This window comes from Antechinus flavipes, chromosome 5 (assembly GCF_016432865.1).
Source record: "Antechinus flavipes isolate AdamAnt ecotype Samford, QLD, Australia chromosome 5, AdamAnt_v2, whole genome shotgun sequence".
Lineage (NCBI taxonomy): Eukaryota > Metazoa > Chordata > Mammalia > Dasyuromorphia > Dasyuridae > Antechinus > Antechinus flavipes.
This window is the reverse complement of record NC_067402.1, coordinates 2,573,635-2,590,457: the sequence shown is the minus strand read 5'-3', so window position 1 is coordinate 2,590,457 and position 16,823 is coordinate 2,573,635. Positions and strand designations below refer to the sequence as shown.

Genomic DNA, 16,823 nt, shown 5'->3' with positions numbered 1-16,823 from the left:
TTTCCATAGGACCCTTTACCCTTTAGATTATGAGTAACTTTTTTTTTCCTTGAAAATCACTGGACTTGAATCAGAAGACTTAATTACACTTCCATTTGCTGTATTCCCTGGGAAAATCCATCAATCTTTCAAGGTTTTGGCCTCTTAATGGTAGGTTTCTTCTCTCCAAAAGTCTTTAAGAAAAGTGTTAATGACCACAGATTGGGTTGCTGTAGAGGAATTTGGTTTTTCCCTCTTACAGCTAAGAAATAACATTGTATTTACTTTTTAACTAATTTAAAATGATTTAATTAGTTTTTAGGAATACTTATGATGGTCAAAAAAAAAAAACTTTAGGAAAACATTTATCCCATCTGTTAGATTGTTGTTCTTACTTGTCCATTGTTTGGCAAGAAGTATAAAGTGATGCTCAATGATCCCAAGAATGGTGGACATGCAGGTAAGAGGCTTAGGTTTCAGATTGCTAAAGCAAGAATAGAAAACAGCAGTATCACTTGGGAAACTTGGATAACAACAAAGATAAATTCACCCAGGTAAATGTTTCTCACTCTGCCTTTCTCATGGGTTGCAACCCAATGGGAATTATGCAAAGTGGTTGGGCATCCTGTGTCAATAAAATGAATGCTATTGTAGTTGATCCTACATTTTAAAAAAAGACCAATGACATAAAGGGATGAATGTCTTAACTTGAGCATAAATTGGATTTAAATAAGGCACAGTTGCCAAAAGTTGTCAGCTTTATGGTCTCTTCCTAAATAATGAAAATAAGGTGGCAGGACACAAATCAAGATTCCTGGGATGGTCTGGGATACAGTGGATAACCTTGACATCTATGCTGTTTGACCAAGCTGTAAGCACTCCATTGCACCTGCTTCAGACATCTCCATGGAACAAGCTGCTGTTCTCTCATTCTGCCAGGGCAAGTCTCACATACTTGAAGTAAACATCCCCCCTACCTCACCAACAGGTCTGAAGCTAGTCAGTCACCCTCACCCTGGGTTAGCCTGTCTGTCAAGGTGCTTTTCCAGGGTATGGCCACTGCACATGGTACATACAATAAATAATGAATGAAAAAATCAATGAATGATTTATTAAATGTTTACTATATCCAAAGCATTGTGCTCAGAACCGAGGACAGAAAATATAATGGCAATCCCCGATGTCTAGAAGCTCACTTTTTAGTAGAATATAGACAATGCCCAAAGCTGATGCGGAGTTTGTATCCTCAAGAACCTAAAACTTTTCCCTTTTTACTTTCTCTCCAATTCCTTTATTTGTTCCTTTTCTAGATGACCTTGGTGTCAGTGACAAACATTTAAATCAAGATTCCCCAAAAGAGATTCCTCAGGAATTCTTAGCCCTACTCCCCCCCCAAAAAAAAAATAATTACCACTTTTTTAGGAGGATTCTCTATTTTCATGGAATGACCTCCCAAACCCCCTGGGCAGAAGTTAAAATGCTAATTGAACTAATGATGAAAACCCTCTCTCTCAGCTGTGGCCCCATGAATGACCCATTGGAAGCCCCTCGGCCTTGCTGTCACTGCATTTGGATGGACCCTTTCCCTCTGCCTGTCACTGCTTTTCTTTTCTCCCACTTCTACTTTCCTTTTTTATTTTCACTGTGGAGCAGTACTATTTAACTCACTAAGTCTTATGGGATTCAGTTTTAAAGAAAGACTATATATAAAAATAAAGTAATATTGTATTAAATGAGACCTTTCCCTGTACAGGTGCAATTTTAAAAACAGCAAGAGAGAAAGATTTTACACAGCCAAGTGAAAGCATTCAGAATTGAAACTCAAACCAACTAAAATAAATTCTCACTTCAGTTATGACCTTCAGAAGCCCCAAAATACATTTTAAACAGTATGTTGCTTTTCCTTTCATATTGTAAAGCTGCGTGGAACCATAAAGAAAAGCTGCAAAAACAGCCAGAGGTATTTACGTGGAGGGGGGAGAGTGGAGTGTCTGTGTGTGTATGGGTGTGTGGGTGGTACCCATGTGTGTTTGTGTGAATTTGTATGCACACTTGTGTGAGGGGGGGAAGGGGAGATACATCTCTGCATCATGTTCATGGCCTGTTGCTGATGGTGTAATCCTTCACCCTGGGGAGAGGAGCTTGGCATTTGGTGCAAAGAAAAGCTTTAAAGATGTTGCCAGGGAAGGGAGAGAATCAAAATGGGCTTTTCTTAACATAACACCATCAGGTCACTTCACACTGCTCTTTGAAACCATCATGGCACCAAGGTGAGAGCTCACATTTGCACTGAATTCTAGCATCACCTCCAGTGATTTCTGCAACTATGAAGAAAGAGGAAAGAAGCCAGAACAGAGCTAGAACTAGGAATACTTTGAGCTGGTCAAAAAAAGAACACAGAAACTGTGCCTAAAGGGCTATCAAACTGCGCATCCCCTTTGATCCAGCAATGTCTCTGCTGGACCTATATCCCAAAGAGATCTTAAAGGAGGGAAAGGAACCCACGTGCAAAAATGTTCATGGCAGCTCTTTTTGTAGTGCAAAAAACTGGAAACTGAGTCAATCCTCATCAGTTGGGGAAAGCCTGAATAAGTTATGGTAATATATGAATATTATATACCATAACTTATTCAGGCATTTTTTTATTCAGGCATCAGGTTATTTCTTAGAATAACCAACAGGATGATTTCAGAGAGACCTGGAGAGACTTGCAGGAACTAATAATGAGGAAATTGAGAAGAACCAGGAGATCATTATACACGGTAACAAGAAGACTATACAATTATCAATTCTGATGAATTTGGTTCTTTTCAACAATGAGATGGTACAAGGAAATTCCATTGGACTTGGGGTGGAGTCCTCTGGACCCAGAGAGAGATGGATGGAGAATGAATGTGGATCAAACTGTAGTATTTACACCTCTTTGTTGTTGTTTTTATTGTTTGCTTTCCTTTCTTTGTTGTTTTTCCCTTTGGATCTGATTGCTTTGTGGGTTTGCAGCATGGCAAATATAGAAATTAGTTTAGAAGAATTTCACACATTTAATCTATAACGGGTTGCTTGTTGTCTTGGGGAGGGAGGAAGAAAGGGAGAAAAATTGGGAACATGAGGTTTTGTAAAGATGAATGTTGAAAATTATCTTTGCATGTATTTGGAAAAATAAAACACTTTTTAAAAAGAGCCAACTGAGCAAGGGGGAAAAGAATGGAAGTAACCTGCATCATAATTTGTGTAATATATTATCTTATGTAACCTACAGGGAAACTGAGGCTCAAAGAGTCCCACAGACACGTAATGGCAGAGCTGAATGACAGAAAGCCTTATTCCTCTGTGAGTATGGCCCTAAAGCCCATTGGTAAATGTCCCCTACCTGTGTGAGAGGATTGTGAGAAAGAACTTCAGTCATCTTCAAAGCTTTGAGTTATTTCAAGTGCTTCTGGCTTCCAGCTTTGAGAGGGAAGATGGAAGAGACCAATCCTACTTCAGATTTCTAAAGGAAAGGATTCTGTCAGGAGAGCAACTGGCAGTCTCCATCGTGTCCCTTCCCTAGCTAACGACATCTGAGACTTTGTAGAACTCGAGTGAGATCCAGAATCCCATCTCTTGAACTGAGTTACCTCACTCCCAATGGGAGAATTCCTTTGATTTATATTGTCTGGTAGATATTGTCCTGTGAATGTCTCATTTCTGGTCTGGAGAGAGGGTTTCAGATCTATGGTTTCAGATGCAATTCCCTTTTATAAATTTTACTTTCTCATGGAAATTTTTATTTTATTTCTTAAGTTCATATGTTAAAAAATTAAAAATAAATTGATTTCTTTGCTAAGTTTTCCATGTATCCATTGTGATACTGGTAAAGCTTGAGTCTCCCTTTTCCCTAATAATGAATAGCAATCAGAAACTAGATTGGACCTGAAAACTCATGTTTTAGTTTAATGTGTGTGTGTGTGTGTGTGTGTGTGTGTGTGTGTGTGTGTGTGTAAAAAAATTCTATGCTGGTACCCCCATTTTCTGAGAGAACAAAGCAGTCTTTGGCCTCAGCTTCCTATTCCTTTCCTGGCAGGGATTAAAGTTTCCCCTGATGAAGGAAAGGGGTAGAAGAATCTAGAGATATCCATTCTACTTCCCAACTACAAAATGGCCCTCCCATACTACATGTGGAAAGGGGACTTCACCGCATCTGAAGCCCTGTCCCATGTATGTTGGAAGGTTGTCATGTGTGGAAGGATTAGGTTTATTCTGCCTGGTTTCAGAGAATTGAACCAGGAACTTCCACATGTGGAAATCATCAAGAAGCATAGGTACACTTGATTTTTAAAAGGGGGCCGGAATTCCTCAGAGATTGTTCCAAAGTAGAACAGGCTATTTCTAGACAGTGTGAGAATTCCTTCCCTGGAAGCCTTCGAGCTGAAGGTCTCCTTGTCAGGAGGCTTCTCGAGAGCAGTCTTGATCCAGAGTGTGTTGGCTGAAGGTCCTGAAAAGAGCAAAGTCTCGGGAAGTACCACACCATGAGGATGCATTAGGGAGTTTCCTGGGGAAATCAGAAAGGGCTTTTGAGACACCTGGAAGAAGTGGGTTGCCCAAAAAGAAGCTCTCACTAGGAGTGTAAGCTATAGGAGAGAAAGTGGAGAAGCAGGGATAATTAGGCAACATAGGTAATGAATACAAGAGAGGGAGTGATCTGGCTTTCACCTCGGCAAGGAATTGAACAGGAGGAAAGAAGAGGAAAAAGGGGAAGGGAAAGGAGAAAGGAGGGGAAAGGAAAAAGAGAAAGGGGAAAAGGATAAAGGGAAAGGAGGAAAGGAAGGGAAAAGGGGAAAGAAGGAAGGGAAAAGGGGAAAGAAGGAAGGGAAAGAGAAAAAGGAGGAAGGAAAGAAGGGAAAGGAAGGGAAGAAATTTCCATTTATACAGCAGATATTGTGCCCAGCACTTTACAATTATTCTCCCATTTGATCTTCCTCACAATGATCCTAAGAGGGAGGTGCTATTATTATTTCTATTTTACAGTTGAGGAGAGTGATGGTGATAAGCATTAAGTGACCTACACAGGATCACCGACTTCAGGGCCAAAATGCCTCTGACCCTTTGATTGCCTGAGAAACAATGTCATATCAACAAATATTGAGGAAGGTGACCCAGGTAGGGAGAGCAGCTCTTGAGGCCAGTAGAGAAAAATAAACAAGATATAGGAAGAACAGATGCCAAGTCACCAAGGGAAGAGAATGCCAGGGGCTAAAGGCCTCTCAAGCCTAGGCTGAGCTTACTTTCAGCAAGGGGGCAAAAGTCCAGAAAACTGAATTTAAATATTAACTCTGCCACCAGTTGACACGAACTTGGACAAATCCCAGAATGTCTGTCCCAAAAGGAATAGCAGAGGCCATCTATTTCCAACTTTTGCCTCCAAAAAAAAAAAAAAAACTGAACAAGAAAAATACAGGAGTTAAAATAAGTGGCTGGAGAAAAATATAGTATTAGCAATGAGGATCTTGAACAAAGCAATATCAAAAAGAGACTCTTTAAAAAAGAGATAAGCAGAGAAAATACATTTTGGTGAAAGGTAATATAGACAATGAAAAATGTGAATACTTAACATGTACATACCAAATGGTATAGCATCTAATTTTTAAATGAAAAGTAAAATGAGTTACAGGGAGGAATAGGAAGCAAAACTATGATAGTCAGAAACCTCAGTTTACTCCTCTCATACCTACATTAATCTAAACAAAAAGCAAAAAGAACTGAAATGAACAATTGGTTTAGAATTTTGGAAAATTTAGACATTATATATCTCTTGAAATTATTGAATGGAAATAAAAAGTAGTGTGAATATTTCTCAATTGTGTATTGATATCACTCCTGATTATATATTAGGACAAAAAACCCACCTTACAGCTAATGGCATGGAAAAATATTAATATATGTTTTTAGATAAAAATGCAATGAAAATGGGATTTTAAAAAATGACTTAGATTAATTGGAAAATAAATAATGATTGTATCAAAGAGCAAATCATAGAAATCACCGATTTAAGATAATGACAACAAGAAAACATCTTACTAGATTTTAGGAGATGTAGCTAATACATTAGGAGAAAATTTATATTTTCATAAAAGAAAGAATATATCAACAAAGTGGATATGCAACTAAAAACTAGAATATTAATAAATTAAATATCCCTAATTAAGCACCAAAATAAAAATGTTTAAAGTCAAAGAAAATATAGGAAACTGAAAGCAAAAAGTTAGATTAATAGATTAAAGTAGGAGGTTATTCATATAAAAATGTAAAATAGGTAACCATTAGGTAACTTGATTTTAAAAAGGAAATCATTATCAAATTATTTTCATCAAAAAATGAAAATGTAATTCATAACAAAGAAGAAATACATTAAGATTAATTTTACCCAATTATATGTCAATAAAACTCACAATTTAAATAAAATGGATATTTACAAAAACACAAAATACTCCAGATTGATAGAATAAGACAGAGAAGACTTAACCCAAATTCTGAAAGCCATAAATTAATTCCCAGAGGGGGGGAGGAAAAAAAAGATGGACATGGTGGACTTAGAAATGAATTTACCAAGCATTTAAAAAACAACTGGTAGACAGAATTCTAGGAAGGTGGTGGAATGGGTTTAAAAAGGAAAATTGTGTGTGTGTGTGTGTGTGTGTGTGTGTGTGTGTGTGTGTTCTAAATTCAGAAAGAAATAAGCTACTAAGGGGATAGGAAGGAGGGAGGAGGATTCTTGGACGGGGCTGGGTTAAATAGTATCTGGCCTATGTAGAGGGTAGAAGTAAGAGACCTACTTTCCCATGACAGTTTCTTGGCTCCCCACTTCCTGTCACTGCCTAAGTAAGATTTCCCTTCAATTCTATCTTCACTTTACTTTCTGCGAAATAACCAGTTGCCCCAAACAGTCAAGATTCGGACAGCTCCAATTTTAATTCAAGTCATTTCTTAAGTACTCACTCCGGGGCAGGTTCTGTGCTGGGCACTGGTGCTTGCTGATTGTCCCTCCTTCTCCAAGAGGACCAAGGACAGCGCAGAGATCGCGACTTGCCAGGGATCAGTGGGGAATACAGTAGGATACAGTGGGAAACCTTGGCCTTTTTAAGCTAGATCTTAAATTTCATTTTGTCTGAGGGGACACCCATTCAATAATTAAACTCTGGGGAAGAATAAAGGCCACCTTCACTGGGCCGGGAAGGACCTTCTGGGTTCCGGGCCAGAACCTAAACAATTGCTACCCACACACATTCTGAGTGATCAGCGCCCAAACAACGCCCAGGTGTGGAATAGGCTAGGATTTATCTCTGGCCAATAATCAGGGTGATTTGACTTTAAAGGCAAAGGCTAGTATCTCCTTTTGAATCCTAATAAGCTTGATTAAAATGTTTTTTTTTTTTTTCAGTGTCATCTTTCAAGAAATCACAAATGAAAACTACTTGGGACAAAAGAGTTAATTGTTCCAGTTTTTTTTTTTTTTGGGGGGGGGATGGATATCTTTTTAAATTTAATTTAAATAAGTAGGGAAGGAAAAACAATCTAGCCCAAATAGAAGCAGATAGAAAGACTGCCCTTGCCCTCAAGGAGCTTACTTTCTGATTGAAGAAGACTACATAGAAAAGGAAGCTTTTTAAAAAGGTGACTGAGGATTGCTACTCATATTGGTCATTTTGTGAGAAATAACCTACAGGGTCTTTCCAATCTTCTGTCCTAACCCCTATTTTGATGGTTTTCCAATGAAGACTGAGAGTTTATCATGAAAGCATCCTGGCACTCCCCAGTAGAGAAAATTGAACACGCAGCACAATCCCACACTGGTTATTTAGAACTGTGCCATTTCCTCACACTCAGTCTTTGGGCTGAACAGCTGCCAATGACAGAGAGGGCCAGAAGGGTTAATACTAGGTCACTTCTTAACCTGCCACAGTACCACAGCGTGGAACAAACACAACCCTTGATATGAAATGTAAAAGTATTTCTCTTGAAGGGCATTCATTGACAGGATGGAGTTTTGTTTTTGTTTTCTACTGAAGGCAAGAAATGGTTTGAAGCTAAGAAAGATCCACAAAAGTCCAGCAGTGGATTAGTGAATTGTGCTCTGCTCCTGAGCATGTTAGTCAGCATTTGGTTGTGCTGTGTGTGTGTGTGTGTGTGTGTGTGTGCCTTTTCACCCAGTCATCTAGACAAACAAAGGTGAAAAGTCATGAAAAAAAACACTTCATAGAATAGCAGATAATACAAGCATCCTGGCTCTGCCCACTTGCTACCTATATCAGTCAACCAATCAGTAATCATGTATTAAATGATTTGAAACAACTTAATGGGGAGAGCATCAGACAGGGAGTAAGGAAGACCTGAGTTGAAACACCTCCACAGACTCAACAGTGCTGTGATGCTGGGTCACTTCCTTGAACTCTGACTTAACCTTCTCATCTGTAAAAACAAGAGCATTAAGAGCATCTACTTCTCAGGTTTGTTAAGAGGAACAAATAGGAAACCTTCTGGAAAGCCTTTCAAGTGCTACCTGAGAGCCCTCACCATCACTAGCAGCCACAGCAGGTGGGTACCACAGCCCTAGAATTAATCACTTTCCATCGGTGGGTGCTGGTTTGCTCCAATATAAAATGAGGTGAGTGGACTTGGTTATCTCCTATGTCACATCTACCTGTATTATGATCTATGTATTTGTAGATGCACAGTTAAGTGTAAAGAGGGTAATAATTTGTACATAGTTAGTTGTCACACCACTCACCCATTCACATACATGCATGTAGTTTGTTACTCAGGTCTATCTCTGTGCTGCCATAATAGGAAAATGTGCCTAGAAAAGTCACTGAGAGCCATATTTCTGAGTCATACTGTTGTTTTTTACATCCTCTCATTAAGGAGCTGTAAAACCTGGTGAATTCAGTTTCAGAATTTGGAATGAATTTTCAGCCCTTCTTAAACAATTTAAACAAAGATCTTCCTTTGCAGAGCATCACCTGACACGTTTTGGTCAATTGTCTGGGAGTTCTGATTGATCTGGACCATTATTGCCTAAGGCCAGTGCAGGGCTCTCCTTTCCTTTCAATGATTGCTCCCTAACAGACCACTGGGAATTAGGATGAAAACTGAGGTTTTCATCTCAGTTTTGATGAAACTGAATAATTTCATGGTGCATCTGCTGCTGCTTCAGGGTCATCAGATGATGATTTTCTACATTATACTTTACATGGTCAAGTGGGCTAAGAATCGGTGCCATCCCTAAGCATCGGTCTTTTCTCTTCCTGTAGTTCTGCTTCCAAGAATTCTATTTAGAATTGTCTCAGCTTTCTTTTGGGAATGACAGAAAGTCTTGGCTTCATCCCTTAGGATCTGCTGTGAATTGTGGTGACACTTTGTCTATTTGCAGTCAGTTCTGTTGGATCAACAGGTTGTAGTGGGAACAGCACACAGTGAAGAAGACTACTCACTTACTCTGGGCATCAGCCTAAGGGTATAATTATTACTAGGTACTTATGCTGATTTGTAAAGACCCAATTCAAAAAGTCAAATTTATAAGAATATAAGTCATTACCCAATTCATAAATGATCAAAGGACATGAACAGGCATTTTCAGAAAAATCAAAGATATTTATAGTCATATAAAATCACTCTAAATCACTATTGATTAGAGACATGCAAATTAACATAACTCTAAGTACCACCTCACTATCAGATTGGCTAATATGACAGAAAAGGAAAATGATAAATGTTGAAGGGAATATGGGAAGATTGAAATGATAACACACTGATCCAACCATTTTGGAGAACAATTTGGAACTATACCCAAAAGGTTATAAAATTTCATAATCTTTGATTATATATAATCATATAATAATATAATATAAAAGGTTATAATCTTTGACCCAGCAATATCACTTCTAGATCTGAACACCAAAGTTATTAACAAAAAGAGAAAAGATCCTATATGTCAAAATTATTTATAGCAGTTCTTTTTATGGGCAAAGAATTGGAAATTGAAGAGTTACCCATCAACTGGGCAATGGCCAAATAAGTGGTAGTGTATGATTATAATAGAATACTATTCTGCTATAAGCAATGACAACCAGAATGGTATTAGAAAAACCTGGGAAGATGGTTAAGAATTGATGCAAAGTGAAGTAAGCAGAAATAGAAGATGATTGTACATAGTAACAGTAATTTTGTGTGGTAATTAGCTGTGAGTTATTTAGTTATTCTGATCATTACAATGATTCAACACAACTTCAAAGAATTTTTGATAAAAAATGCTATGTACTTCCAGGGAAAGAAATGATAGAGTCTGAATGCAGATCAAAGGGATTGTCTTTTACTTTGTTTATATTATTTTATTTTGTTTGTATTGTCTCTTGCAATGTGGCTAATATGAAAATAAGTTTTGCATGACTGAACATGTATAACTTACATCAGAGTTTGCTTTCTCAAGGAAGGAGAAGAGGTGGAAAAAATGAATTTTGAACTCAAAATTATAACAATGTTGTAAATGTTTGTATGTATAATTGAGAAAAACAAAATAAAATATTCTAAAAATCAAAAAAGCTAGATTTTAGCATAGTGTTCACATTGTTTAATGAGTCTCCATTGCATTTTAATGCATGTACACTATATTATAGCAGAGAGATAAAGAGACAGAGAGATCTTGCTTCTAATCATGCTATCCATGCCAATAAGTCAATAAATACTTAATAAATGCCTCATGTTCCAGGCATGGTATAAGCATGTTGCTATGTGACCCTGGGCAAATCACCTAGGCGACTCAGCAAGATTAAAGAAATGTATCCGTGAGGTTAATTTCTGCACAAGAAATTTGTCACATGAATTGAGAGTTCTATATGAAACCAAAAACGGACTCAATGATATACTCAAGAGACTTGTCACTAGATACTTTCCAATGCCTACCTCAGTCATCATGAAAGTCATTACCTAGAATTCATTAATTATCTCAAATTTTCACCATGTGACCTTTTTCTATATTCTTCAGCATCATTTTTCTGTTTCAAATATCTTTACAAAAATTAACACTTTCAGAAACCCAAATGACAGATTAACATGAGTTATGCCTGTCTAGCACTTTATGGTGTTCCTCTAGAGGAACCGTTATTTGTAAATTTTAATGACTATCTGATGTGGGAATTGATCGATCTAACAAGCTTAAACTGCATTATGTTTCACAAAACAGTTAGAACCTGGAGGCAGAGCCATCAAATAGAAGCAATGACATTAATCCAAAAAACAGCTCTCAAATAATTGGAGGATTAATATAGATAAGTGTATTGAAGCAAAACATTTGGTTAACCCTGCACGCTCACCTGAATCAGCAGGCCCTTCTTCAAATATACTTAAGTACACAGTTCTTTCCTAGAAAGTGTATAATCTGGTATTTTTCTAGCAAAGCTAAGATTTAGTTCAGATGGGATATGGAATCACTCACTATAAGAAGTATGGTAACCTGCACTGTGTTCAATCCTGTCTGGGGGTTTTCTTAGACAAGTAAAGGGGAATAAAGTAAATTCACTGGTTTTTATTCTTGGCTTTGGAATGCAGAACAGTAGTTTGCTTCTGTTTGGGTCTTAGTTGTTTGAATTCTGGAAGTCACTCATTTATAAGGGAAAATGTTAGCATTTCATGAGTAAGAAAAAGCATTTTCATGTAAAATGTAACGAGGTAAAAACAGAGAATGAGAGTAGAACTTTAAAAGATGGACATAAGAATTAGTGTGAATTTCTTCTCTTGATTTAATCACACCTCGGATTGTTCCAAGATGCTATTGCCACTGAAATCAAAGAACTGCTATATCTAAGTCAGCCACGTAATGTATGTGGAAGAATCCATTTAATTCAATGGACATTTGTTAGATCCCTACTATGTCCTAGGCACTATGCAGGTAGGGATATGCAGATAGGAATGACTCAGATTCTGCTCCCAAACTTATTACATGATGATATGGTGGTATAGAGAAAGATAGTGTACACAAATAATGATGACACAAGAGAGATTGACATATGTCCAAAGGAGAGCATTGTCAAGCTTTAGAATACTTTTGAAGAGAAAGGAGTTCCACTCAGTGAAGGTTAAGTAGTAAGGAAAGAGAACTGGAAGAAAACAGGACAGACAGAAGCACTTTTTGACTAAAGCCTTACATACACAAAGGGACCAGTATGAGATAAGAGTAGAAGGGAAAAAAATAACTTTGAAAGAATTAAAAATTCAGATCAACATGATGATTGCCCATGATTACAGAGAACTCATAATAAAGAATATCCCCTATCTCTGGACAAAGAAATGAAAGAGTCATCATGAAGACCCAGTGATGTCAAATCTAAATAGAAATAAAGATTAATAAAGAAGGTCAGTATTGGTCAATATTGACTTGAAAAACTACATATTAACATTATCTGTACTCTTTTGCATTTTTGTCTATTGTGTTAAATATTTCCCAATTACAGTTTAATTTGGTTCAGATCACTCTCAAGAGTGCTATGAGCTAGAAAATAGCCTGGGGATAAATATTTGACATCTTTGACAAAAATTAATACTAACATTTTGGGATATAATCAATATAAGAAACTATTTTATTTGATCAAACTTGTTTGTTGTTTTGTTTTTGTTTTCTTTTTTTTTTCTCAGTGTAGGGAGAGAGGACTAAATCCTTGTTAATTGAAAAATACATTGGATTTAATTTTATAAGGTAGGTTGGACAAGAATCATAAAGGACCTTAAAAGCAGGGACATCAGTACTTCACACTTCATTTGATTATTTATGTGAAACAAGGAAAAACTTTGAAGTTGATAAATGGCAGGATTTGGAGTGATGTCAAACCAGAGACTGGATCTAAGACCACAGGTGGTTGTTTTCTCTATCCATTGTTCATCCAAGTTGTGTGAGGGATCAAACTTTTAAGTGACAAAGGTTGTCTTTCAATATTTTTAATTTTTAGCTCTTAATTTTAAACTTTTAATTTTGGTTTCAAAACCATCTACTTTGTATACATACTATAAGTGTTATTTCTTCCCAACATAAGTTAGAATCTCTTTTCCAATCAAGCTAGCATCTTAATTATCCCACATTTGTGATCATCCTTCTCCCATAGAAAATAATGTGATATAGTAGAGAGAACATTGGACTTGAAATTTAAAAAAACAGAATCTAAATCTTAGATAATAGATGAGACTCTGAGCAAGTCACTTAAGCTTTCTAACCCATTTCTTTATGTATGAAATGCCTCATTGGTCTATATTAGACCTCTCCTTATGCTGTCCCTGATCCTATGAACTTATGATCTTTCTCTCATTCACCAAAGCTTGACCTTTATTAGGAGCTCAGATCTAGAAATCTGGAAAGGACCTTGTAGATGAGAACAACATGTCCCAATAGCCATGAAGGCAGCTGAAGCAGGCAGGCATGTGGAGTGCTTAGAGCCTAGGTAGGTATCAAAGATGCTGAGGTCATCCATCGCATCTCAGGCCATCTTTAGTCATCTTGACTTTTCGTCCTGCCACTAGACTTTGATGATTCAGGAAGAGAAAGTGAGACTGATGACTTTATGCACCTCTGCTCACTGAAATCCAATCCATGCCCAAGTCAAGACATTAGCCCATGGCATTGGTTCTCATCAAAAACAAAGAATGAACAAGTGCAATTCATTCCATTTTTACATGAAAAAACTGAGCTTCTTTGATAGTTCATGCCTTGGCCTGATCACACCCCCAGCTAGTGAGTAGAAGGGCCAGACTGGGAGCCCAGGTCTCTGCCTCTATATTTTATGCTCTTGCCATCTTGTCCTACACTTGAATTTTCACTGATTCCCTCCTCCCTCTTCTGATTTCTGTTTTCTAGTAAGCCCTTAGTGGAGACCTTCTAACTCATTTTCATATGCAAATTCAGGTTAGCAAACTCCTATTTTGTTTCTCCAAACTCCCCTGGTGAGAAATATGAATTTGTCAACTTAATGTAATAATAATGTTCCAACTGGCTCTTTCTGAAAACCATGGTTCTATGTCACTGCTGAATAAGTATGGGCATTTTTACTCAATTAACGTTTGTAGATTCATGTCAAATCCAAACAACTTTCTTCATATGGAGAAGCAGTAGTGGATAAATTAGAGATCTCTATCTTCAAAGACCCTGGGCAAGTGGCTACATGAATGATCATTTCCTTATGAGGTCATTGGTTGGACAACATGTTCATTCCCCCTCTTTCTCTCAGTCGTCTCTTCCATTAAAATGTGAGTTCCTTGAGGACAGGATCTGGGGCTCATAGTCATGTCCAGTACAAAGAGAAGGACCTGTCGAGGCAACCACTTAACCACTAGTGAGTGTGCTTAGTGATGACATTGCTTATATAGGACGATTAAGATATGATAACACCATATCCCTGATCCTGACCTTGTCCCTGATCAAGTTAATTTTTTTAAAGGTACGCATATAAACATAAGAGCAAAAGAACAGACCCCATTGTGTGTGAAAGGTTCAGGGCAGGCACCTTTTTATGTAGCAGGAAATCTTCCTAAATCACTGACTCACTTCATATTGCCATCCTGTTAAAGAGTAACAGATATGTGGCTGGCAAACCCTCCAGGCACTGTGTAGCTCTTTGTGAAAAGCACACTGAAGCAGCAGCTCATATTTCGAGCCTACGCTCACTATCTGATTTTCATTCTGTCAAATCCATCCAGAGACACACTGCCTGCAATCCCCTTTGGAAAGGTATGGAAATAGAACTTATGTCACAGCAGGTGAGAGGGTGTAATTAGACTACATGACTTTGGGTTAAACCTGAAATCCAGCTTGGAAGTGAAGTCTGAGAAGGAGCAGGAGGGCTCTGTGTCTAGGGAATGCTATGGCAGGAAAAAAAAAAGTGGCTGGGGAAAGCAATGGATACAGAGGGAAAGAGAACAGAAAGTCTTTCTGACAATGAAATGGGCTGAGACAAGCAAGAGCAATATGGTTTCATTTTGTTCCATTACTTTTAATAAGTCAATGACATGGCAGGTATTTTCCAATTCAGAAACAATTGGAGGTAACAACAAAGCAGAAAAATGCCATTTAAGCATGACAACACACTTAACTAGGAAAACAAACAATCCTTTCCTGTTTGGAAGAATTCTAATTTTCTCATTTAAATATTTCCTACTTCTCCCAATACAAAATTCAATTTCAAGAATAAAGGTTATATAAAGCATTGGTCTTGGTAATCAATTTGATTCTGAAATGAGAAACAAAAACTAGGTGAATGTATTAAAATATGTTAATTTGTATGTTTGCATAATGACATAATGTATTTTTAATGTACTTAGACAAATTGGAAACAACCAGCATTAACGGCATATCATGGATGTTGTTCATCCACGTGTCCGGTGCAAATAATTTACATGTAGTCATTATGCTTCTTGGAGTGCCTTTGCAATGAAGCAAGAACCACATCCATTCATCTTAAAAACCATCTAGAGGAAGCCCTGATATGAGATCGATCGACCTTCCAGTGCCTAAAGGAGATACCCAAAAGTCAGGCTTTTATTAAAAACCCCTTCCCTCCCAGTCTAGATTTCAGTAAATCAATCCATGGATGAGTCTTTAGAAAAGCTATTGCCTCGAAGAGGTCACTCACAAAGTCCATCAGCTCCATGGAGCGGACGTGTAGGTTTCCAAGCATACTGGCAGAATAACATGGATAACACCATTCCTCCAAGTCATCTATGTAAAATATGATTTTCTTAATAGAGGAAGGCAAGATATTGATAATTGAATCAACTTTTCATAATGAAACTGTCCTACACTCAAGAGTGCCATGAATCATTCATACTCACTGGCTTGAGGCACACTGTGAAAAATGGCAGCCCACTATTATAGGTTTTCTTTAGCCAGAGTTGGTTCTTCTAGTCATTTGATTTCATTTATCAGCAGTGACTTTAGTCATGATGGAAAGTGCATGATGGAAACTGAGAAACTGCTGTGGGCCCCACTTTATAATGAGGCAATGAAGTGATCCCTGATGGGAGACAGCTCAAGAGTTCTAGAATGGACAGAATGCTGGACCCAGAAACAGGAATGTCTCTGGAGGAATCCATGGCAACTTGTGCATCATAATGACTACAAGTCAAGCATTAGGTGATGCTGGATACCAGGGAAAGCTCATCAATCACCTGACCTTGTCAGTTTAGCAACTTGAGCTTCAGATATTGATCACAGAGCACAGATTTCAGGACAAGAAAGGCCACATGTTCTAACACCTTTATTTTAGAGTGGAGAAAACAGGGCCAGTAAGGAGAAAGAAGTGACTCAAAGTCCCACAGGTAGAAAGTGGAAAAAATGGCTTTTTGTCCCCAGGGATAAAGTCACAAGATCAAGAGCAAGTGAAGGGGAAGAGCCCAAGGTCAGGTTTATGTGGCACCAAAAGTCACCTTGATGTGGCACCTCCAGCCTCCCAACTGAAATTATTTCCTCCATTTCACGCGCAAGGAAGCCAAAGCCCAGAGGAAGAGAAGTGTCTTGCCCAAAGTCCCACGGATGAATCTTTATAAATCCATTTCATCTTCATTTTTAATTGCTATTTCTCCTGGGCATTACCTTACTTGGTTTCTCCTGTATCCTAGCAAATGCTGTTTCTAGCATTTTGTTTTAGGATCTAAAGGAAGACTAACCATTGGCCTCCATGTGTATCTCCTGAGCCCATGCTGCTCAGGCCAGGGGCTTTCTTACGAGCATGGATTTGCTGTAAAATTACTGCCAAGAGACACAGGGCAGCCCCAGGATGTGAAACAGCTGAGGGGTGATGCAATGGATCGAGTGATGTACCTGCATCCTGCCT

General features: G+C 37.9%; 1 long non-coding RNA gene across 1 annotated transcript in view; it reads right to left on the bottom strand.

Annotated features, from left to right (window-relative positions):
- Positions 1 to 16,008, bottom strand: part of LOC127537873 (uncharacterized) — a 211,236-nt gene extending 195,228 nt beyond the window's left edge. Inside the window, exons 1-2 of the long non-coding RNA XR_007947630.1 lie at positions 15,823 to 16,008; positions 15,624 to 15,709 (exon numbers count right to left, since the gene is read on the bottom strand). This is a non-coding gene — a long non-coding RNA (uncharacterized LOC127537873). The remainder of the gene's footprint in view (positions 1 to 15,623; positions 15,710 to 15,822) is intronic.
- Between the last annotated feature and the right edge of the window lie 815 nt (positions 16,009 to 16,823).